Here is a 26,169-nt window from a genome sequence, read left to right as displayed (position 1 = left end):
TTTCCAATGGGCAATTATTTCCCTCCAAGTTGTGTAATAAGCCTCATGTTAAGACTCAAATCCTCTGGGGAGGGGATCTGAATAAAAGAATGAGTAAATGACCTGGGGGCTGACCCTGATCTCAACACCCAGAGAGCTAGATGAATGATAATGCAGAAAAGAGGGAGTGAGAAATGGTTGGGGGGTGTGTGTGTGTGTGTGTGACAAAGAGAGAAAGAGAATCAGACCCAGCTAAAACATCACTATTCACAAAGTATGTGCTTTCCTATTTGAGTCTATTAATTGAAAAAGAAAATCATGAACCCCAAATAATTAGCATCATAGATTTCTTTCATCAGAAAACTGCTGTTGTAATTCTTCTTAACTATCACACAATTCATCCCCTTTCATGGCAACCCTATGCACAGTGGAACGAAATACCATCCACCTTTTTGACACCTGAGAAGTCAAGGATCAGACCGATCAAAATTAAAATGGGCACAGTGCCTAGTCCCAAAGTGCCCTCAATAAATGCCATTTACTTTCTTTTTGTCACTGAGTCCAAGTTCACACACACATAGCATCTCATTTACGTCTTCTCCCCCATCCTGTAAAGTAGGACATCTACCTGTCTCCATTTTCTAGATGAGGAAATGAAAAGTTAAAGAGAGTAAATATCTCGTTCAACACCACACAGTGTTGTGAGAAGGAGCCAGTTGTTGAGCGCACATCAGTAGGAGCCAGGGCCCAGAATCCAAACCTCATGCATACGGCCTCCTGGGATCTTACTGCTCCTAAGACATGCTCCAGTGGGAGAGACAGAAATGGAGAATGTGTCCCGTTCATGTGATAGGTGTCACAATAGAAGCGTGCAGAAGGGTCTGTCAGGGAACACAGAAATAAAGTGATTACAGTTCTGAGTGAGGTGAGAAAGCCTTTCCAGAAGGAGCGACACTACAGCTGAGTCTTGAGAGAGCTGGATAGTTCTTGGCAGCTGTAGATGTCAGGGAGTGGTAGGGTGCCAGGAAAATGTCAAAAATATCAAGAGGACACTTTCTTACATCCTTGTGAGGGCCATCTATCAAAACAGACATGATTCATATCTTCTGTAGTTGAAACCTCGTTATTAATTGCAAAGGGTGTGAGAGAAGTGCATAAAAATGCTTTATCTGAAGTATATTTTGCAGTAAGGAAGAAACAGAAATGAGATACTCGACAATGAAATCCATACCCGATCATATTATCTAGTCACTAGAAGAGAGAGCACTGGTGGTCTAATGGCAAGAAGCTGTGCTGCAATTCTGAAGGCAACCGGTTCTAATCCACCAGATTTTTCGTGCAAGAAGGATGGGCATTCTCATTCCGTGCAATTAACTGCCTCTGAAAACTGAATGGAGGGTCAACTATGGGTCGGCTCTAACTTGCTAGTACCCAACAACAACGGTCACTAGAGGTAAGGAGGGATTTCTGGTGGTGTAGTCTGCAGAGAGTTGAGTTACCAACCCAAAGGCCTTGATTGTCTAGTGATTTGAATCCACCAGCAGCAACTTGGAATGAAGAGCATATCTCAAAAGGCAGTTGGAGGACCAGCTGTTGACATCCATGACAGAAATCGAAGTAGCAAAAATTGGTAAAAATAATGTCATGTGTGTATGAAATATAGTACACAAATAGGCCCTGTGGTAGTTAGCGGGTAATCATCTTTGATGTGTTTGAAATAATTCCTAAGGCTTTGCTCTCCTCAAAACTGCACTGTCATTGAATTGGAACCGACCCATAGCTGACCCACCAGTGGGTTTTCAGAGGTTATAAGCAGCAAGGGAGGGGATTGGCCATCTCTCTCCCAAGAGACCACTAGCACATCAGAGCTCTCAGAGAAGAAGAGCTTTGGTGTTAGCAGTACAACTCCCTCCACTTCACCACTGACACATGGGGTGGGGGGAACCCCCAAATGCTGAAACAGACAGGTAGCCAGAAAAGGAATGTAACTGCTAGTTTCTCCCTTTACTTTCCTGTGCAGTTTTCACTTTGATGATACATGTTTAGCACACACAGATATCAGGTAAAAATGAAACAGACAAACATGGGGGAGTCCAGACAACTTAAATATTAACTATACAAATTGCTTAATAGGTTTCTGGAATGAGACAAAGAAGTATAAACAAAACTCCTTAAAAAAAACCAAGAAAAAAAATCTCACAGCACAAAATCGATGAACTCATTGTCTTTCTGAATGTGTATGTAACTGATGGGTTTAGTGATTAAATAGAATTATTTTTTTTAATTTTTTTATTAAATTTTATTAGTTTTAATGAACATTTACAGGGATTTTGGGTTTTCATTCCTTCATTGCTGCACCATTCTCTCTACCCTCCTCCCCAGAGTGTTCTTCTTCCCCGCCATCCGAATGTCTGTTTTAATTGTCCAATTGCCACAGTGCTTGTCAAAGTCAGTTCTGATTAATCTCCTTTGTCGGTGTGTCCTTTGCCATTCCCTATCACTCCTCCCTGAGAGAGACTTCACCCTGATTCATAAGGAAAAGGGGATGGCGTATTCTCTTAGCTACTTCCTGCTGAAAAGGGACGCTGTGGGTTTCAGGGTGAAGATCTCTCACTACTCTAAAGGGCCCCTTTGGCAGTAGGAAACACATAGACTATAATGGAGATTGATTTTGGAATTTAGATGCACTCTTATTGATTGTGCTTGGCCATACATGTTCATATCCTTGAAGATGTATCATGGGGGTGTTGCAACCTAGAAGACACAAATTTGACTAACAAGTTATAAGTACATGAGTCAAAAATTATGGAAAAGTAAAAAAAAAGGATTCTTTCATTGTTTTACAAACCCTCCCCCAGGTCCCCTCCACCATGTAGCCCTCGCTCTAGACTCCTGTGATGACAGAAATACCTAGTCATATATCTCTTTTAAACAGTTTTCTCCCTCCTCTGTTTCAGTGCAGTATACATTATTGAACCCATCTTACTCAGTCTCTCCCCAACCCCAAGGACAGTGATTAAATATAATTAAAAGAAATGAAGTGACTCAAAGCTGTTGGAGAGGCAGGAGTGGCATCCACTTCCCAAATAACATGCCTCAGGAAACCCTATGGACTTTGATAAATGTCTAAAGTTGTAGGGGGGCTTCAGGCCTTTTGTTCATGGATCATTGTGAGTCATGCTCGACTTGAAAGCAATCAACAACAATAACAAAGCTGTTGACAAAGGTGAACTGCAGTCACACAGATTTTTAATTCTTCAAGGTAGTGCTACTTGCTGGTGTACCAAGTCACATCTGCATTACTTTGTGTTGTCAAGCAGGAACCTACTCATTGTTGACCCTCCAGCCAGTTTTCAAAGGCTATAAATTGCACTGTTTTCATAATTCGTCCAGCTAAGATTAGTAACAGACTATTTATGAGAAGTCTCAGGTCAGCATACTCCCAACTGCTTAACCAGCTGTATGTGTCTGTAATTTCTAACACAAAGAGCTCCATCCATGGCTCAGCTCTCCATGTCCTCTATTCCTCAGTTTCCCCTGGGTTCAGATTCGCTTGAAGGTCTCCCAGAGGCTCAGACCTCTCAGGGGAATGACTCACGTGACCTTAGGTAGGAGGGCTGGTTTCAGGGAAATGATGAGCGATGGGCCAGCATCCTGTAGACTGCCGTTTGTGGCACAGCTAGATGATGACTATGGATGACGTGGGCTGCTGGTGTAGAGACTGGTGAACAAACATTTCCAAAGGTAAACAAACAAACAAACAAACAAAAAAACCCCACATGCCTAGCATCAAGGTCTCATAAGTTTATATACAGTTGCCCATCTTTCTTCCTTGAATAGTAATAGGCCATTGTTGTGCTGTTGATTGCTGTCAAGTTGAGGTCAACTCATAGCAACTATTAATAAAAGATCTAATGTCTTTCCACAGCTATCATTGTTTCTCCAGTTCATAGCGTTTCCAGAGGCATGTGGTTTACGAAGTGGACGCCACTCCTGCTTCCCAACCAGTTTTACAACTGGGAGCTCCACTAAACACAGTCCACGATGGGAAACCATTCTGGTATTTGATATCCCCAATGCACAAGGCTCAGCATCACAGCAAACCTAGGTTGCCCCGTATAGCACATTGAAGCAACTATTTTGCCCTCTCATCCTTTGGATGGCTCACCAAAACTCGAAAAGGCAGAGTCCTGGATCAGAATCTACTGTCCTTGACAGCTCTCTGTGTTTATATGTCCTTACAATATTTATTATATGTAATTTGTGAGATGAAAAATTATTGAGAGCATTACTTAAAGACAGCATCATTGGCTCCGGGGGAGAAAGATGGACAGTCTCCCCTTGTGCAATGTACCGTCTCTGAAACCCAGGGAGGAGCAGCACTGAGTCAGTTGTCAGCAGCAATGACAGAGGGTCCTAAAGAGACCATCTTTTCTGGCCAATTGTTTTTTTCAACAGAGAAATAGAGACCTAGAGAAGTCTAAAGACTTTCTTGAAGTGAAATATATAATTAATAAGTGACCCAATCAGTTATTAAATTAATATTAAAAATACAAATAAAATGTTAAATCACAATCAGAAAGGAAGACTGCACAGAAAAAAAAAAAAAAGAATGTTGGGAATGGAAGGACTTGACAAGATGTTTACCTCAGTGTGTTTCCATGATCCTGCTTCTTGTGTATACTATATTAGACGTAAAATTATTAGCACATTTAAAGTGAATATTTTGAAATTTAAAATGTTAGCATAGCTCATACCACCAAGGTAATTTTATTTTGTTTTCATCATCTAGGTCTGTCTTTTTAGCAATCCTTTTAAAAAGAAAATTAATCCTCATGGACGGACTTGTCTTCTGCTAGGAAGTTCAATTCCAACTATTGATTAGTGATGACATTTATGTCCATGTTTGTCCCCAGGAGAGTGCCAAAGTGATCCTCTTGTGATGACATTACTCAAGGCATAGTTGCCGGTTCCTGATGTGGATTAGATCACTCAGAACTGAGACAATTTGGGAGATGAAATGCTGCCTTTGAGCAGCTGCTAGTGTGTTTTACAGAGAAAGACAGTTCCTTTTCTATTTTATGATGTACTCGTCTTCCACATCTCAGGACCGTCAAATCAGGGCTCTTAAAAGTCTTTATAAAAAAAAAACAGACTGCAATTGGCTCTGTATCTGTTTCCTCCCCCCACAGTTGATGTATAGTCTCGTTCCTATAATCCACACCTCTGGGCTGTATGTTTTGCCCACTGTTCCTTTAGACAAAGACCAAGGAAATAGACTAATGGCTCCTGGGGAAGGTTAGATAATGGCTGGCCACTCACATGATGTCCATAACCTAATTTCAATATCTTCGGAATGTTCTTTTTATATAGCAAAATAGACTTGCAGATATGAGCGAATAAAGGATTTTAAGTTGGTGAAGTGATTATGATTTATTAGCCGTCTATTGCTATAACTATTACAATTATTATTCATATAAAACTGTTTTGTTTTACTTGGATCCCCAGTCAACACCCGTGCTAACAGCAAGAAATCAAAAGACATGCTGCATTGGGGAAATCCGCTGTCAAGGATTTCTCCAAAGTACTAAAGAGCACTGATGTCAGTTTAAAGACTAAAGTGTGCCCGGGACAAGTCTTGGTGTTTTCAATTGCTTTGTATGTCTGCGAAAGCTAGACAAAGAATAAAGATAACAAAAGAAGAATCATTACTTTTGAATTACTGTGTTGATTATTCCATGGACTGTTAAAACAAGGAACAAGTCTACCTGGGGGAAAGTTAAGTTAGCGTACCTCTTAGAAGCAAGGATGCCTTCAGAAGGGGATAGTTCTTGGAAAAAAGGAAAAGGTAGAAGGTCAGAGAAAGAGTAGAAGAGTCTCAACAAGATGGAGTGATACGTGTCTGTAATAATAGTCTTGAGCACATGAGAGGCGGTGAGGCTGGCACAGGATAGGCCAAGGTACAGATCTGTTGTGCATAAGGTCGCTATGAGTAGTAACCAACTCAACAGAACCTAACAACAATAGACACTAGCTGTATTCTATGCTATTTGACCGTACAAGAACAAACAAAAGATATGAGATGAAAGTTTAGATTGATGAGAGGAAGGAGTCATAAACCTAGAAATGGAGATATTACGAACGGCAGGAGGCTTGCAAGTGGATTTCTCTGTTGAATCTGAGAAAGGCTAATACCTTGACTTTAGCTTAATTAAGGTGATTTTGGAAATTTTTCTTTCAGAATTCTAAAACAAAAAAAAATCATTTTAATTTCTTTTTAAGCCAACAGGATATGGTAATTATTACAGTGCTAGAGTAATATTACTAAGTTAAAGATTATTTAAACTATGACTTCTGACATCCTGTGTTTCCAGCCTGCAAAACTGGTTGAACTATCGAATTAATATTTGTTTTGTCCCTAGATCTTGTTTCAACCTCTCTAAGTTCATGCAGATAACCTTAAACTGTCTGTTGACCAGGAAGGGAAAGAAATGCATCTTTCCTGAATTAGCATTTATATCTTAAATTGTCTGTTTACTAGAAATTGTGTGTAAATTACTCCTGTGGGAATCCTGTGACTTGGAATTAGAGATAGTAGTATGGTAAACAGATTAATCTCAAATCCAAGTATAAAGCCAATAACCTGCTTTGGACTGGGAGGCAGTTTTTAGAGAGAACTCTCTGCTCTTCCAGATCTGCAGTAAAGTGGTTTGGATACTGGAATCCATTTGTCTGATCAGCATGTGATTACAGAAAAAAATCCCTTGTATTCACTCATAATGCTGTTGTTGTTAAGTGCCATCAAATTGCCCATTACTCATAATAGCAGTATTAATAAAAATTGATGTCTTTCCACTGTGGAATTGTACCTTTCCACTTTACCTCCATGTAAGTTCCTTGTGTCAGAAGACTATATTTAGTGTTTATCTCCATCTACTGAGAAACCCTTGTGACCAGTGATTGAGCACTCACTGATAAATCATAATTAAAAGTTTGGTGATTTAAGTCCATCCAGAGAAGTTTCAGAAGAAAAGTCTGGCAATTTTTTTTTTCTGTAAAAATTAAGACACGATTTGAAATTGGCACAGTTACAACTAACAACAACTTCATTTACTACTGATATATTCTTTTCCTCTTTATTTTATAATTAATTTCTATTAACAGATGAGGATAATGAGCATTGGGAAGCTAATGTCATTTTCCCATTGTTGTTGTTGTTATGTGCCACAGAGTCAACTGTGATTCATAGTGACCCTAAGTACAACAGCCCTAAACCCTGCTCTATCCTGTGCCAATCTTCTTGTCTCTGATACACCTACCCCTGTTACCCCAGTCACTGAATCAATTTATCTCATTGAGGGTCTTCCTCTCCTGTGTCATCCCACCACCCTCCCAAGCATTACATCCCTCTCCAAGAACTAGTCCCTCCTTTGCAATATGCCAAATGTATGTCAGACGAAGCTTCAGAATCCTTACCTCCAAGGAGCAGCCTGGCTTCACCCTTTCCAGGACAAGCCTGTTAGTTCACTTAGCAGTCCATGGTATATTCAGTACTTTTCTCCAACACCAGAGATCAAAGACATCAATTTTCCTTCTATCCTCCCTAGTCATTGTCCAGCTTTCTGATGCATAGCAAGTGATTGCCATGGCCTTTATCAGGCACACCTTAGTCTCCAGACTGATGCCATTGCTCTTCAGTACTTTAGAGAGGTCCCTAATAGCAAACTTTCCCATCACAATATGTCTTTTAATTTCCTGGGTGCTGGTGCCAAGAGTGTTGATTGTGGAGTCAAGCAACTAAAGCTGTGAACAATCTCAATCCCTTTGCCATCCATCATGATGATGCCAATTGGAACAGTGATGAGAATCTTAGTGTTCTTGATATTGATCCTCAATCCATACTGAAGGCTGCAGTCCCTGACCTTCTACAGCAAGTGTTTCAGGTCCTACTCAGTTTCAGCAAGCAGGGTTGTGTCATCTGCATGATGCAGATTGTTGATGAGTCTTCCTCCAAACCTGATGCCACATTTCTCCTCATAGAGCCCAGGCTCCCAGATAATCTGTTCTACATATAGATTGAAAAGGTATGGAGATAGGACACATCCCTGGCATACACCCTTCCCAGTTTTGAGTCATGCATGGTGGGCTGACAACTGCATCCTGGTCCAAGTATACATAGATTTTGCATTAGCATGATCAAGTGTTCTGGGATTTTCATTCTTCAGAGTTAGCCACAGTTTGTTATGATCCACACAGTCAAACACCTTTGCATATTCAATGAAACACAGATAGATAGACATTCCTCTGGTACTCCCTGCTTTCAGCCAAGATCCATCTAACATTAGCTACAATATCCCTAGTACCAAAACACCTCCTAAACCCAGGCTGCACTTATGACAGTTCTCTGTTGATGTGCTCTTCTGGGTTTTTTTTTTAATAATCTTCAGCAGAATCTTGGAATTGTGGGAGAGAAGTTCAGGGGGAACAAGGAGGCACAAGAGCCAGGGACTCAGTTCCTCCCCCCACCCCAAACACTTTCCCATGAAGGCATTATTAATTAATAGTCAAGCCGGTCCTTTCATGGTCCACAGCAGACAGTCTTTCTACTATATCAAACTTTCTCTGAACTTGAACTGCTATTTTTCACTTCCTAACCCTTTGTGATGGAAAGCAGGCAGATATTCCTTCTCCTTTTGAATACACATTTTTCTGCATAAAATAGCAATGACCCAATCATGATGAGCTGTTGACTTAGAAATGCTTGGAAATGAGGCTTCCCGGAAACTTTTCAGTGCATTATTTTCCACTGATTCTGTGGAGGGAAATAGAATAACCAAAGAGACAAGTTAACATTATTTTTTAAAAAAATCATTTCACTATGTGACCTCTAAGATCCCTGAGGGCTGATGAGTGAGAAGGAACCTTTTGCATTATCATATTTCTGGTAATATTTATGGAGCATTTTCTTGTTACTCAAGTGGAGTTGTTTTTGTCTCTAGGCTTTTGACTCCATTTTGAGTTGCATAATCCATCCCTTCCTTTAACTTCCATGCCAAGTTCCAAAGTATGTTGACATGAATCTATTATTGGTGTTGATGAGTCTGACAATGACGTCTGACATTTATTAAATGCTTACCATGTGCCAGACTCAGTACTAAAGGTTTTCACATGAACACTTTATTTTAGTCCTGTGTTAGAGTTTTAAAAATAGCAGAGTCACTTAAGGGTAAATGGAATAGTATCAAAGAGAAAACGAAACTCCAGTTTAAAGGCTTAACATGAATGTAGAATCCATGCCGTATTTTCAAAAGCTTCCTTTCCTAACATCAGTTCCTCTTTCCTAACATCCTAGACTTCAGATTTCTTTTCTCTGAGGTCAGAAAATGCAGGATATTGTGGACTATTTCTACAAGATCTTTTTTATTATAGTCAAACAGATACAAGATGCAACAACTTCTGTTTGAAAAAAGGGTCTTGATGTACAGCATAGTCAATAAGTATTTACAATGGATCCTTAGGTACAGACTAGACTAAGGATGCATTTTTTACTAATAGGCTACCAGAGAAACCAAGACTGACGCCATCTAGACTACATGTTCTTTTTGTTGTTATATGTTATCGAGTCGCCTGTGACTCATAGCAACCGTATGTACAACAGACCTAAACTCTGCCCTATCCTGTGCCAATCTCACCATCTCCGACATACCCACTCCCATTTCCCCAGTCACTGAATCAATCCATCTCATCGAGGGTCTTCCTCTACTGCACAGTCCCTCCACCCTCCCAAGCATGAAATTCCTCTCCAAGGAATGGTCCCTCCTTGCAACATGTCCAAAGTATGTCAGACAAAGCTTCAGAATCCTTGCCTCCAAGGAGCAGCCCAGTTTAATCCTCTCCAGGTCAAACTAGTTTGTTTTCCTAGCAGTCCATGATATATTTAATACTCTTCTCCAACACCATAGCTCAAAGACATCAATTCTCCTTCTATCCTCCCTAGTCATTGTCAAGCTGTCTGATGCATAGCAAGTGATTGCAAACACCATGACATGTATCAGGCGCACCTTAGTCTCCAGACTGACATCTAGACTGTTGTTGTTGTTGTTAAGTGCCGTCGAGTCGCAGGCAACTCATAGCGACCCTATGAAGCGGAGTCCTGGACGCTTGGGTGCCTTTCATCCTCTCTATAATAAACTGAATACCATGTGCCTTTGAGCAACCATGTAATTCCTCCTATGTGTTATTTACCTATGTATGCAAAATTCCTGATTCTTAATAGTGTAGCCTAGGGGTATGGAGTTGTGCTGCAATCCCTAAGGTGGTGGTTGTTGTTGTTAGGTGCTGTGGAGTTGAGTACAAACCATAGCAACCCTATGAAGAACAGATCTGAACCCTGTTCTATCCTGTGCCTTCCTCACACTTCCTGACACATTAGAATCCCTTGCAGCAATCACCATGTCAATCTACCTTGATCTTCCTTTCCTTCATTAATCCTCCACCCTCCTGAGCATCATGTTCCTCTCCAAGGAATACCCCCTCCTAGCAACATGCCTGAAGTCTGTGAGGGAAAGCCTTATCATCTTTGCCTCCTAAGAGCCCTCCAGCAAAACATCATTACAAAGACAGAAAAGAAAGAAAAAAACCAAAATGGATGTCAGAAGAGACTCTAAAAATTGCACTGGAGCATTGAAAAGCCAAAACAAAGGGAAAGCACACCAAGAGTAAAAGATTTGAACAGAAGATTGCAAAGGGCAGTTTGAGGAGACAAAGAGAAGTATTATAATGGATTATGCAGAGAGCTGAAATTGGAGAATAGAAAGGGAATAGAACTCGCTTTGTATTCCTCAAGCTGAGACAACTGGCAAACAAATTTAAGCCTCCAGTAGATGTAGTATTGATTGACGCTATGGGCAATGTGTTTAATGACCCCAAGAGGCATCAAACGAAGATAGAGGGGATATACAGAATCACTGTACTGAAAAGAACTGACTAATACTGAAAAATATCAGGAAGGACCATATGAGCAGGAGCAATGGTAATGAAGGAGGAAGTGAGAGCAACATTGAAGATATTGGGGGGAAAAAAGGACCCCAGGAATTGATGGGATACCAACTTGTTTCTATTAACAGATGTTGCCTTGGATGCTCTCGTCTATGCCAGAAAATTTTGAGGACAGCTGTCTGACCAATGGATTGGAAGAACCCAAAGGTAGGCAGTTTGAATCCATCAACTGCTCCGAGGGAAAAAGGTGAGTAATCTCCTCCCAGACAATTTTACAGTTTCTGGGATTCTGCTAAAGATTCATCTAGAAGTTAGTGTTACCGTTGATGACAATGCGTGGATAATCTGATGATCATTTGGTCAATTATAAATTTTGAAACTTTCAGTTTCCATTTCAAGGATGAAGACTGCATCTTTCATTTGTCAACAGTGACCAATTTCATTCTGTGACTATGAAAACTTGTTTGCTCAAGACGTTCCATGGTTAAGGCTTTCCAAGCTGCAGGTTCTTTCTCCCACTAGCAATAATGACATAATAAGAGAGTAAAACTTTTCACCACATAAGAAGCTTATTTAGAGATAAAATACAAGGGGTTTCATGACTCACAATGGGATACGTGCAGGACCTTTGAGAAATCTAGCTCATGATTTCCCAAAGAAAAGAATTTTGGGCTTATAAAGATATTTATTTGGGAAGGAATTTAATGCTTTATGTTTATAAAAGAAGGTATGAGATTCCAGAAAATAGCTGTACAGGAGGTGTTATGATAATTGTCATTGTTCTGTGCCATTGAGTCAGGATTGCTTCATAGATGACCCTCCAGTGGTTTATCAGAGGCTGTACGTCACATAGAGGAAATTGTCCATCTCTCTCCTGTGGTGCAGCTGATATATTTATTCAAACCACTGCCTTTGGCTGGCAGTATGCTCCGTACCCCTGATTTTCCAAAATGAATCTGATTTTCCAAAAGGAGCTCAGCTGCAGAAGCTTCTGGTCAAGAGACATCACTTAATATAGCATGGGACGGTTTGCATGCACTTTAAATAAGGTCCCCTGACTCAATTTCCTGCCTAGTGTTTCCTTTTGTTTGGGAACGTCAGGTTTGGTTACAAGTAGTACTTTTTTAAAATTTTTTTTATTTTATTATTTTTTGTGCATGTACCATCAAATCAGATCTGACTGGTACAGGAGGAAATTGTCCCTCCTTCTCCGGCAAAGCATCTGGTGGATTCAAACCATGTACCTTTGGGATTGCAGTACAGCTTCTTGTCACTAGGCCACAAGAGCTCCCCTACAAGTAGTATTTTTGTACATGTTCCAAGAACTGATTCGAACTAGTTTCACCTTAGACCAGGTGTCAAGGAAGTTAATGTATTAAGAAAAATATTTTATTGCATCATATAGTTAACCACCATGAAATATTAATAGATAGTAGATTTTAAGGTAATAACAGGGTATCTGGAGAGGCCAAGGGGTGAAGTCACAGGATAAACCCTAGTTTCTAATCTTAAAACTATTTCTAACTCTCAATAAGACAATATTTTGCTTTTATTTAAATGGTCTGTGATGCTGCTCTATGAAATTCCTTACATCTCTACAATTTGGACATTTTCATTATTAATCAGGGTTCTAAAACTCAGAGAATGGATAAATAACTTCATCATGTCAGTATACTAGTAGAATAAAGCCTATTTCTTTTTTAAAGCTCTTCATACTTTGTGTGTTCTTTCAGATTCCTCTTCCTTCCACTCTCTCTCTAAAAAACCTTACCTTAACAGCCTGACTTAGGAATGCTTAGAACTTGCAAGTAGCTTTCTACCCTCCACTGCACAGTTCCGAGTGGCAGAGTCAGATACTTCATTTCACACCATAATTATCCTCTCCTTCACCCCAAATTCACCAACACTCTTGTTTCCTCAGAGCAACTAATATGGTAGACAAATTTTACAGGAAGCAAGTCTTGCTCACCCTCACCTTACTTCCTTCTGCCCTCATGTGTGAACTCTGCCCCAGAAACTATAAAGATATGACCTAAAAGTAGACCAGTTGTACGTTGTGTGAGAGTAGTGACTGAAGACATTCCACACATCCTCTTTTCAATCGTCTTTCAAAATCTACCACTAACTATTTTAGAGTTTGACAGTGTTTTCTCACCTGCAAATTACTAGGAATCACTGGACTAAGCAGAAGAGTCTAAGAACAGCAGGTGCATAATTGATGCTTAGAAACTAAACTTGATTCTTATGATAAACTGCACTTATCTTAGGGACTCCTCTAAGTGTTTAATGGGAAAGGCAGAAGACCTGGGATTTTTCAAATGAAAGGCAAGGTCAAAACTCTACCTTACTTGCTCATTGAAGGGGTCTTAAAGACCCTATTATCCTCTTACCATGTAATAGTACTCTTCTAATTGTGCTCATCAAGGAGAGTGAGTGAAAGATGGGAAATAAAATGCTTCCATATTTTACACTGGCTATTACCTTAGTAATGGCATTAATAAAGGTGGCCTTAGAAAGAAGTGGGGGAGAATCATCATTACTCTTGGAGTCATAGAAATAAAGATTCACTACATTATTAAGATAATAGATTTACATTCTAACATGTGAAGTGGTTGTCTTTTAAGATTAGTTGAATATGGCATGGTGATGGGTGTCCAATATGGTGTCTTATGCAGTATTAAGTGGAGAACCAGGAGGATAACTGGGCTTTTCTTCATTCAGGGTATCAACTTGGGCACAGAGGCAGTGTCTCCTTGGAAACAATAATTCTTTCCTAAATCTGTTCTGAAAAATCTAGCAAAGATTGCTTTCTCAGAGTATTCGGTTTCTTGGTATCTCCAAAGATGAGGAAGAAGGACAAGCCCAGATGAAGACAAGGTGAACGACAAATGAAAGCTGTCTAGCTCGAATCAGCTCGTTGTCCAAAAGTGATTACAGGAATAGGACAACCACTCTCCCAATTGCTCGGTTCAGGTCCAAACTGCAGCTGATGTTCCCACTGCGTCTGTTTCCCCCAAAACATGAACTCACAAAGATAAGGGGGAGGGTGGTGGTCTTTCTTCAGAGAGCAAGGGATCTAAATGGCTGTCACATCTTAGCCAACAATATAAATGATAAATCCTCAGTTTACACATTGGATTTTTATAATCTCTCTAAGGATTTTAGTTCACATTTCTTTTTATTTTAAATTATAAGAGGTGAACTGAAAATAGAGAAAAAGAAACTCTAATGCTTCCCCCCTTGCTTTATTAACTACTATTATTATTACTGCTAACACCACCATCACTACTGTTACTACTGCTTCTGCTTTTTAAAAGTCATTGTTAATACTAATTATTCTCATTGTTATTGACTAAGGAGCCCTGCTCTGGAATTACCATTCCCAGATAGAAATTTCAGGACACTTAATTGTACTCATGCAAAATCAATACGTAGGCCAAGAAATTGTTGTGTGAACAGAACAAGGGAACACTGCATGATTTAAAATCAGAAACGCTGTGAACTGGGTTTGTAGTCTTTCTCCATACTCATTCAGTCTGTGTGCTGGGCAAATATTTTAAAAAATTAGACTACATAAAGAAGAATGTGACATCAGGATTGGAAGAAAATTCATCAACAACTTAACATTTCAAATGTTACAACCTGGCTTGCATAAATTGAAGATGACTTGACACAGTTGCTACGGAAGATTCAAGACTACAATCTTCAATATGAATTACATCTCAACGTCAATAAAACAGAAGTCCTCACTGTTGTACCAATAGGCAACATCATGATAGCTGAAGAAAAGATTGAAGTTATAAGTAATTCCATTTTACTTGGATCTCTAGTCAACCACTGTAGTCACAGCAGTCAAGAATTTTTTTTAAATGTGTTGCAGGGAGCTCTGGTGGCCTAGTGGCAGGAAGCTGCACTGCAATCCCAGAGGTGTGAGGTTCAAATCCACCAGATGCTCTGCTGGAGAAAGAGGGACAATCTCCTCTTGTACCAGACAGATCTGATTTGATGATACACATACAAAAATAATGAAATAAAATGTAAAAAGCCACTTTAAAAAATGTTGTATGGGGAAGTTCTGCTGTCAAGTGCATCTCCAAAGTCCTAAAGAGCAATGATGCCAGTTTAATGACTAAGGTACATTCGATCCAAGTCATAGTATTTTCAATTGCTTTCTGTGCATCTGAAAGTTGCATAATTAATAAGGATGATTAAAGAAGAATCTAAGCCTTAAAATGGTGGTGTTGGCAAAGTGTACTGAATGTACCATAGACTACAAAAAAAATTTCAAACAAATCTGTTTTATAGGAAATGTAACCAGAGTGCTTCTTAAAAACAAGGATGGTGAAACTTCATTTCACATACTTTGGATATATTGACAAGATGAGACAATCCTTAGAAAAATATATCATCATACTTGTATCATCATACAAAGGTGTAGGGTCAGAGAAGGAGAGGAAGACTCAACAGAATGGATTAACACAGTGACTCTAACAATGAATTCGAAAGAAAAGTGACTTGACTCCACCAGGAGCTTTGAGGTGGACAGATGGCAACTTTCTCCTATAGAAGATGTAAGCCTCAGAAACCAGGTGGAGGGCTGCCATGACTCAGATTCAGCCCAATGGTGGCATATAGCAGGGTATTATTATTAATGTAGAATTTTACTTCAGTATGTTTTATCTAGCTAAATGATAAGGATATTTTCATGACTTCTATCCTTAAGGCATGAAAGAAAGAGACCTCTTTTGAGAACCTTACATTTTATTTTAAATTGTATCTTTAATATTCCTTTATTTAGACCCTACACCTCTTTACAACTCTTCGTCTAGTACTTCTCATCTATATCTTCCTTCAAAAGTTACTATCTAAATTAGGATAAAAATATATCTACTTCTCACCAACTCTGCTGTATTCTACCAAAGTCTGTCCTCCCAATTTCTTTTCACACAACTGTGAAAATGCTTTTTGTTTTTTAATGTTTTTTTTTTCAAAGGTGATCACTCTCCTGCTCAACCCTCTCTAATGTCTTCCCTTCCACCTTGAATCTTCTCTAAAGCTCTACCAGTGTTCTGTAAGGTCTGGTACTTGCTAACTTCAATTCCATTTTGCTTGCATTCTTTCCTTCCTTCACTAACTCCTGCAATACTAGCCCCTTGGGATCCCCAAATGTGTTTCAACCTCCAGCTTCCTGCCAGTTAGTGACTGCCTCACATGTTTATTCCTTGGGCCATTCAGAATATCACTGCCCCTGCAACATGGCCTCTTAGGACAGTTTTTTCTCCATGTCACCCTTCTTCACTATTTTTATCCCTTATGTTTAATCACTCTTCCTTACCTTAAATCATGTTGTGTTGTATTTTAGTTATTGTATGTTTATTATTTCTGGTCTTCCCCATTGAAATGAAAAGTTCTTAAGTCTAGGTGTGTAGTTTTTGTTGCGATTGTATACCACATATCCATTTTACAATGGGTAGGCACTGGGAAGATAAAATAGGTATGTCACTTTAGCCCATTTCTTCACAGTTAATTCTTCTTTGAAATTAAAGTCTTAGATCTCAGGATATTTAAGATGCTTTTTGTAATTTGATGCCCTGGAATGGCAGAGAGATATACCAGTCTCTCTATAATTTAAAGACAATTGAAAAATAGGTAAATAATAATAATAATAAACCCAAAGTTACTTTTCCAAGACATGAATGGAGGAGCTATTCCTTGGAGAAGGACATGATTCTTGGAAGGGTACAAGGTCGATGAAGGAGATGAAGACACTTGACTAGGTGGACTGACATGGTGACTACCTCAATGGGTTCTCGTGGGTCAGACCATATGAAAATGGCACAGGATAGGACAGGGTTCCGATCTGTGGTTCATAGGATCTCTATGAGTCATACTCAACTCAACAGGAAGAAGATATGAATATGGCTATGTTTTGATGTACATCCTTCTTTCTTTCCTTCTGTCTGTATTTCTCTCTCTCTCTCTCTGTGTGTGTGTGTGTGTGTGTGGTAATAGTATTGCTCAGAATGAAGTGTAGACTAAAGAACAAGAATGCTAGCTTTTCAATCTTGGCTTTGTCACTTAACATGTATAACTGTAGATGGGTTACTAACATTCTCCGTGCCTCTATTTTTTTTCTGGAAAATGAGTGCTATTAATCATACCCTTCTATTTGGGTTATTTTGAGAAGAAATGTGCTAATACATGTAAATAACACTGAGCAGTAAAAATAGCCCTTAGTAAGGACAAAATTCTTAACTGCTCTTTTCATTCTGACTCAATTAAATATGCAGCCATGTCCTCTGGCCACCTTGAACTCTGCCTGCTCTTGCTAGTTCTTTGGTCTCCCCATGTGGCACCTCCCTTCTGCCTGACCTGATCTGCATGAGCTTGCTTCATCTGGTTCACAGTAGTGACGCAAATGCTAAGAAACACTGAGTGGAATTGGAATTACCAATCATTTAGAAATATTGATAAAATTCCTAATTGGGCCAAACATTATTGGGAGCATTCAAGGAATTTTAAATGCTGATCTTCTGTCTCTGTGGGTTCTTAGCTCTGAGTCGGGGGCATCACACACACACATTCATACACACACACAACACACACCATCCCAATGCAAGATACACAATGCTAGGGAGTAAGTGAAGCATTAATACCTGTTGTGTAGTGTCTTATAAAAAAGGGGGGGTGAGATAAGGAACTAGAATCACACACACACACACACACACACACACACACTGGGAAGACAGCATGTAAAGATCTCTCTACAAGCCAAGGAAAGCCAAGAAATTCCCAGAAATAATAGCAAGGATTTCCCCCTAGAACTGACAAAAAAGAGCATATTCTTACCACAGCTCAAATTTGGAATTGAGGCCTCCAAAACTGCGAAGAAAAGAAATTTCTGTATTGTAAAGACTCTACTTTGTGTGGTGGTTGATTTTTAGGTGGTTGGTTTTGATGAGCTCTTTTCGTTTGGTTTAGATTTGAATTGAAGCTCTAGGAAACAAAAAGAGACAGTGGAGCAATGGTTAGGAGGTAAGCTCAGTGCTTGAAACAGCCCCAGGGGTCTTTCTCTTGTAGCTATATTATCTCTGTGAATCTCTTCCAAATGATCTGTACCTCCTGTAGTTACACAACATTGCAGTAATTCTGTTATGAGTGTTTATTTTTATCCTAGCCCTGGTGGCCTAGTGGTACAGATCTGCACTGTGATTTCTAAGGCATGTGGTTCGAATACACCAGCTGCTACAAGGGAGAAGGATGGGCAATCTCCTCCCATGTGGTTAACCAACTGCCTCTGAAAACCTGCTGGAGGAATCAGCTAGGAGTGAGTTCTCACTCAAAGGCACACAACATATTTTTACTGGTGTGCATACAGCCATTCATATACCTTGTGTTTCACGCATGTGCATTGTGTTTTAGACAATCATTCATATACACTAGATTTTATGTAATTACTATTGATCTATACCTATTACTACTCCATCTTTTCACATTTCCATTGAATCTATTATGGAACCAACTGCAGTTTCTCTATTCTTTTTCTCATTCCAAACATGTGTTTCATGAGACTGAAGTCATGTGGACAGTCATACCTCATTAACCCATATTTTTCCTGCAGGCTCTATTCTCCCAGGCCTGGGTTCTATATGGCTGATACTTAGTCTGTCTTCCCTGATTCTAACACATCCAGCATCTACATTATGAAATTTCTCAAATTTCTCTAGATTCCTTGTTGTTGTTGTTGTTATGTGACGTCGAGTCGCCTGTGACTCATAGCGACCCTATGTACAATAGCCCTAAACTCCGCTCTGTCCTGTGCCAATTGCACTGTCTCTGACACTCCCACCCCAATTAACCCAGCCACTGAATCAATCCACCTCATAGAGGTCCTTCCTCTCTTGCGCTGTCCCTCCACCCTCCTGAGCATGATGTCCCTCTCTAAGGACCGGTCTCTCCTCACAACATGTCCAAAGTATGTTAGACGGAGCCTCAGAATCCTTGCCTCCAAGGAGCCATGACCACTTGGCCAACTGACTGGAAGAGATCGCTATGTGTTCCTATCCCAAAGAAAGGTGACCCAACAGAATGTGGAAACTACAAAACAATCTCACTGATTTCATATGCAAGCAAGATTTTACTGAAGATTACCCAAAAACGACTGGAACAGCACATCAACAGAGAACTACCAGAAGTCCAGGCTGGGTTTAGAAGGGGTTGTGGTACTAGAGGTATTGTAGCTGATGTTAGATGGATCTTGGCTGAAAGCAGGGAATACCAGAGGAATGTCTATCTGTGTTTCATTGACTATTCAAAGACATTTGACTGTGTAGATCATAACAAACTATGGCTGACTCTGAGAAGAATGGGAATCCCAGAACACTTGATTGTTCTAATGCAACACTTATACTTGGATCAGGAAGCAGTCGTCAGAACAGAGCAAGGGAACACTGCATGGTCCAAAATTGGGAAGGGCGTACGCCAGGGATGCATCCTATCTCCATACCTTTTCAACCTAGATTCCTTAGGCTGTATTATTTTTGGTTGTAGATATTTGTCTGAAGTCTGGGCTGGATTGTCACACTGTCTTTGGCTTTAATCTTTGATTTTTAGATCTTTCCCGGGAGCTTTCATTTTTGCACCCATTTCAACTGACAGTGGAGAAAATTTTAGTGCTGATTTCTCACCACTGAGAGCTTTCTAAGTACTTTGCTGTAGAATTTCTAACATTGACCTGGGAAGCAAACTCCATCATAGCTAAAGAATAGAGCATGTCTTCTCAGTTCTCTGTATCTCATAAATCATGAAGAACAATGTCAAATACAAAATAAAAACTCATTGAAATTGTATTTGTGTGTCAGTGTGTGTAAAACCCCTATGTGGATTGTAAGAAAAGATGATGAATATAAAGAAAATTTAAAGAGTTTGCTCGACCTGGCTCAATGTATACTTACATCTAAGCCATTCATAATACTGGAGTAACTTTGCCAACTGATGAGAATGCTCTCTTTTTGCAAATGCTTCAAGGGACATAACCTTTTCTCTTCTCCCTGAATTTTGAAGCCAGGTCTAAATTTTGTCTGGCAGGTACCTCTTTGACAAACAGTTCTTCAGTCCTTAGGGCAACTGTGCCTTCCCCATATGCCAATTACTGCCAACTCTTGTGTGGACATATTTGAGGGCCATGCTTGATGCTGATGCCCACAGACATCTCACAGATGCCTCCAGTCTTATCTCTGGAAAGTGATTACCAGGCTGAGATTGATCCCCTAAACAGAGATGATTCTGTTTAATTTAAAACTTTTCCAAACACTGCCCAGGGAACTACCAATTGTTCACAGAGAAAGCAGAGATTTTAATATTTTATTGTCTTAAGCCATAGTGCCTTATTAAGAATGTCATGTTAGCTGTCCTGGTTTTGTTTGGAGATAAAATCATCCTTGAAATTCTGATTTTTGTACATTAAAATTCTGATTTTTGTACATGTTCCTGGTGCTACGATTTTACTGCAAATCCCTGATCTCCACCCACGATTTAACGTCATTGACTGAAATCTTTCAAATTGTTCAAAACATCTATTCTTGACCTTTCAAGTATGTTACCTTACTTCTGAAGTGTAAAAAGGACCTTTATTCTTGGCTTATTTATTTATTAAAGATATATTTTTATGCATCCATGATTAGCTAGGCATTATAACAGATGGAAGGGATCCCAATTTTTAGAACACAGTACCGAGATTGAGCACAAATAGTCGGAATACTACAACTTCATTACAATCTTGCTCAAAACACTTTTTCTTCAGTCTTTTCTAAATTTTAAAAGAAAGAAATTAATATCTACTTCTTTTTCTCCTATTTTTAAGATAACGATATAATTGAGCTGGTATTTTGTGTCAGGTTTTGTTCTAGATCCTTGCAATGTGACAGAGAATTAAAAAGGTGATGACTCGGCTTTGGTAAATCCCCCACGATCATTATTAAAGTGTATATTCGGTTAAAGCATACGGTGAGAGAGAATACCTGTGTGTGTCTATGAGGGGATAATGGTGGAGAGCACAACTTCAAATAAGGTAATTTAAAAAGACTTTTCCAAGAAGGTAACACTTGAACTAAGAAGTGGAAGAACCATTTCTATAATGATCTGATGAAACACCATTCCAGAGTTGAATCACTGATCACAGAATCCTTAAAGTTAGCATGCTCTGGAAAACATCAGTAAAGAAAAATAATGAAGAGAAAAGTGGTGGGAGGTGAGATCAGAGGAGAGTATCTTCTTTTAAACAGAAGACTTCAAACAGTAGCTCAAGAACATAAAGCAAAATGTTATAACACAATATACAAAGAGCTGAAGTCAGAGAATAAAAGGGAAGAACTCATTCAGCATTTCTCAAGCTGAGAGAACTAAAAAATAAACTCAGCATCAAGTTACAATACAACGAGATGGTATGGGCAAGATCTTAAATGACCCAGGAACCATCAAAAGAAGATGAAATGAATATACAGTCATTCGATGAAAACGAAATTGCAAGGATAGGCTATTCCTTGGAGAGGGACATCATGATTGGAAAGGTGGAGGGTTGGCGATAGAGAGGAAGGCCCTCAGCTAGATGAATTGACTCAGAGACAGTTGCAATGGGCGCTAGTACTGGGTTAGAAATTGTGAAGATGACACAGGATAGGACAAGTTTCAGAACTGTAGTTCAGAGGGTCACTGTAGGTTATACTTTACTCAAGGGCACGTAACAGTGACACATATGAAAAATAATTGGTTGACACTGGAAAAGTTACAAGAAGTATAATTTGAACAAGAGCTAATGGTAGGAAAGGCAGAGAGTCAAGCTATGTTGAGGGATTGACAAAAAAATGAGGCTCCAGGAATTGACAGGATACGAATAGACAAAGTTTCAACTAATAGAATCAACCCTGGATGGGCTCAACAGTCTACGGCAAGAAATTTGTAGTGACCTGGCCAACTCACTGCAAGAAATCTTTATTTGTTCCCATCTCTCCACAAGGTGACCCAACAGAATGTGGCAATTACTGAACAATATGATTAATATCACATGTAATCAAAATACGCTGAAGATTATTCAAAACCAGCTAGAGCATTGACAGAGAACTTCCAGAAGCTCAAGTAGGGTTTTGAAGAGGACATGGCACCAGGGATATCATTACTGATGTCAGACAGATCCTGGGTAAAAGCACAGAATAACAGAAGAATGTCTGTCTGTGTTATATTGACTACTAAAAGACATTTGACTGTGTAGATCTTAACAAGTTATGGCTAACATTGAGAAGAATGGGAATCCCAAAACACTTTATTTGGCTCATCGATACCTAAATTAAGAAGCTGTTGTCTTGATGGAGCAAAGGAACATGACATGGTTTAATATCAGGATGGGTGTATGTAATGGTTGTATTCTTTCTCCATATTTATTAAATCTGTATGCTGAGCAAAGAATTTGTGAAGCTGGACTCTGTGAAAAGGATGTTACCTCAGGATTGGAGGAAGACTTATCAACAACCTGCAATATGCAGATGACACAACTTTGCGTGCTGAAAATGAGGAGAATGTGAAGTGTTTGCTGCAGAACATTAAGCGGCAGTAAGGAGTTACAATTTGATTCCAAGGCAACGAATAGTCAATGAATAATTCTTGACATGCTAATGAAATAATTTGCTTTACATTTCAAAGATTAGTCTCACTTCTGAAGAATAATGAATTGTTATGACATAGGCAAGGCCATGAAGGGTTTATTGAATTCTGTAGATTAAGAGTTTATGAAAGTAGTATATGCAACCAATAATTGTGATATGACTGAGAATATTAGTAATGAAAGCAGAGAGATTCTGTTGGCTGTGCCAGAGAAGTTTTGTAGGTGGTTGTAAAAAGAGCAAAGGCCACATGGGGACAGCCGTATCTGACCAACACTGAGTACACGAAGGGTAACAGGCCCCATTATCAACATCCACAGCATAAAACCAATTCTCATGAGGTCAAACATGTCCTCCACACTTTCACACTTCTTTCTGCTCATCCTAACACCAATCTTACTACTCTATCAGCCAGTGTTACAAAGTGTTAGTCCTGCCAATTATAGCTCCTGTGCAGTTGTCCAACAAATATGTACAAAGGCTCTTGGCTCTGAGTCTATGGGACCGCAGGCCCAATGTCATCTCCATCTCATGCCGGGTGTCTTGTTCATGGCTTTGGCTGCTGCTGCTTCTCCTGTAGGCACCAACCCGAGTGGTGCAGAACTCTTTGGCCCCGAAAGACATGCACTCTGCATTCTCTGCTTCTTCTTTGCTGGTAATAGGATTCCCCAAATCTGCTGCTGAATCTGCTCATTTTATTGGCAAGGTTAGAAAATCTCCTTGTGAATAGGCTAATATACCCTACTCACAAATTCCTGCCCAGCCACATGGCAAAGTCAAAGTCAATGTCTAGGAAAGCTATTTTGAATAATTAACCCTTAATTCCATTTTGCAGCATTGATGGAATTTTCTGATGAATTAGATTTGGAAGATGAGGTGTAGGAAAAAGAAATATAATGATCCCCAATAACTTGGCTTAAGTTCTTCAACATTGTAAACTTTACTGAAATGCCAAAGAGTAAAAGAAGAACATTTCATGGTAATTAAATATATTGTTTTGCCTTGAAAATTATTATCAGATGCCTACTACATTTATAATTAGAAATGTCAAGTAATCAGAAAGGTATAAGAATTTAGCCTCAGTGAAGTGGTCAGAAATGGAATTATAGATTTGAGCTTTATTTGGTATATAGAAAATATTTGGCTGAATGAGATTATTGAGAGACAAGTAGAAACCATGTTGACAATGGCACAAATAGGATAGAGGACAAAATATTAGCAGAGGAAAATTCCTCAGCCAAGCAATCTAAGATGGAATGTCCTGAGGAAAGAGGTTAATGTGTTGTTTGGAAACTCAGTGGAAGAAAATGTTTCAAGGAGAAATAGTCAATGTCATCAAATAATTGAAAAGTCTAGTAAGAGCATATTGCAAAACCATTGGAATTAGCAAAATGGAAATCATTGCTGACCTTGACACCTAACAACAGCAATTTATGTCAATTGGTGAGCATTAAACTCACTTAGAATGAATTAAATAGACAACAAGGTGGTGGTATAGACAGAGACCATAGAAAATTTAATTCCGTTTGACCTATTGGAGATGAGAGAAGTAGGCAAATTGTCAGTAGGGAAGGATAGGTATGGATAAGAAGTATAAGAAGATGTAACCCAACCATGTTTAATGTTATAAAACAAAATTCTTGTGAATGAATAAAAATGCAATAATATGATTATGTAAAATTTCATACATTGAGACTGTACAGGACAGAGTAAAATTGCTTCATGGACTTTCCAAGACTGTAATATTTTTTTCCCAAGACTGTAATCTTTAAGGAAACCAACAAGTACATCTCTTTTCCATGGAGTGGCTGCTGGATTCAAACAGTTGACCTTTGTTAACAGGATAGTGTCTAAGCCACTACTATGCTACCACTGTTACCTAAAAGGTATATTATTGCATGTTAATATCTTAATGGTGATATTCCATTAGAGAGCAAAAGTGGTCACACAAAAGACGAAGGAAGGGAATAGCATTGACTGCATATTCGGATGAAGATAGAATATGAACATTCAAGGTGCAAGTCAAGTCATAGCAAATACATCACTCTTGGAAGAAGTACAACTAGAATGTCCCTTAACAAAGATTGTGACTTGATCAAACAGGAGGGACCAGTTGTTTGAGAAAAGCCAGAAGCTCAAGGGGGGAAAGAACCCCAATTTGATACATTGACAAGAATAGTTGTTAATTATGGGCTCAATCATAGCAATGATTGTGAGGATAGCACACATCTGTGTACAGTTTTAGATCATTATACATCTGGTCACAACTAGTTAGATTTAACTTGATGTCACCTAACAACAACAAGTTAAAACGATTTACCCTAAATAAGGCAGTTGTTGTGTACTATTGAGTCTGAACCAACTCATTCATTAAGTTTTCAGAGGCAGTAAAAATCACACAGCAGGGCATTGTCCATCCTTGCTCCCATGGAGCAGCTGGTGGATTTGAACTTCATGCCTTCGGGCTGGCAGCTCAGCTCCTGACCACTGAGCAGAAGAGAGGAAAAGATTTTAAACAGATAGACTTAGGGCATGTTACCAGAAGGGACCCATCCACAGAGAAGGACATCATGCTTGGGATAGTGAAGGGATAACACAGGAGAGGAAGACTCTGGATGAGATGGATTGACACAGTGATTAAAGCAATAGGGGCAAGTGCATCAGAGATAGAGAGATTGGCTCAAGATAGGACAGGGTTCAGAGCTATTGTGCATAGGGTGGCTAAGAGTTGAAGGCCGCTTGATGGCACATAACAGCAACAAGTAGATGATAGACTAGAATTATGAGAGAATCTTTGTTGGTCTTTCTATTTTCCAAATGAACTTTGAGGGAAGTTATATCATCAACTGAGATTGGGAAAATAAAAGGGTTAAAAAAAGAGGGGGTTAAAAAAATGTTTAAAGAGATGTCTGTGTTTATATGTCCTAAATAACTGCTTCAATCAAAATGGTGAATATTGTTTTGCCAAGTCTACTTTCACAGGAAAACAAAAGAGATGAGTATGAAACATTAATTTAAGATTAAGTGTTTAGAAAAAACTTAGTACTGGAAGGATATTGAACAATGTTAAGAGTCATTTTAAGATTTGTTATCAAACTCTCAAAGTGGGGCCGTTGAATTTTACTACTATTGATAAGTACTATAAATGAATACAGTAGAACAAGTAAAAGTCTCAAGCAGATGGATTGACCCAGTGACTGCAGCAATGGGCTTGAGGGTGTCGGAGATTGTGAGGATGGCACAGGATAGGACAGGGTTCTGATCTGTTCATTGAGGGTCACTAAGGGCTGTGTCCAACCCTAGGCACCCTAACAATGACAACACCACCACCACCATTTATATATCAATATGTTTAATTAATTTTATTCTCACACCAAGATTTCTTTAGTTGAGTATAAATGGTTTGTGCCACATGGGGATCTCACACTTTATTATCTCTCCTTATATTTTTTGTATGCTTCATTGTCAATTTTGACTCAGAGTAGAATTGTCCCATAGAGTTTTTTTGTTTGCTTGTTTGTATGTTTTTTAAATTTAG

The sequence above is a fragment of the Elephantulus edwardii genome, unplaced genomic scaffold (assembly GCF_000299155.1).
Source record: "Elephantulus edwardii isolate Elephantulus edwardi_28Jun2011 unplaced genomic scaffold, EleEdw1.0 scaffold00006, whole genome shotgun sequence".
Classification (NCBI taxonomy): Eukaryota; Metazoa; Chordata; class Mammalia; order Macroscelidea; family Macroscelididae; genus Elephantulus; species Elephantulus edwardii.
The sequence above is the reverse complement of the archived record's forward strand: the minus strand, read 5'-3'. Positions refer to the sequence as shown.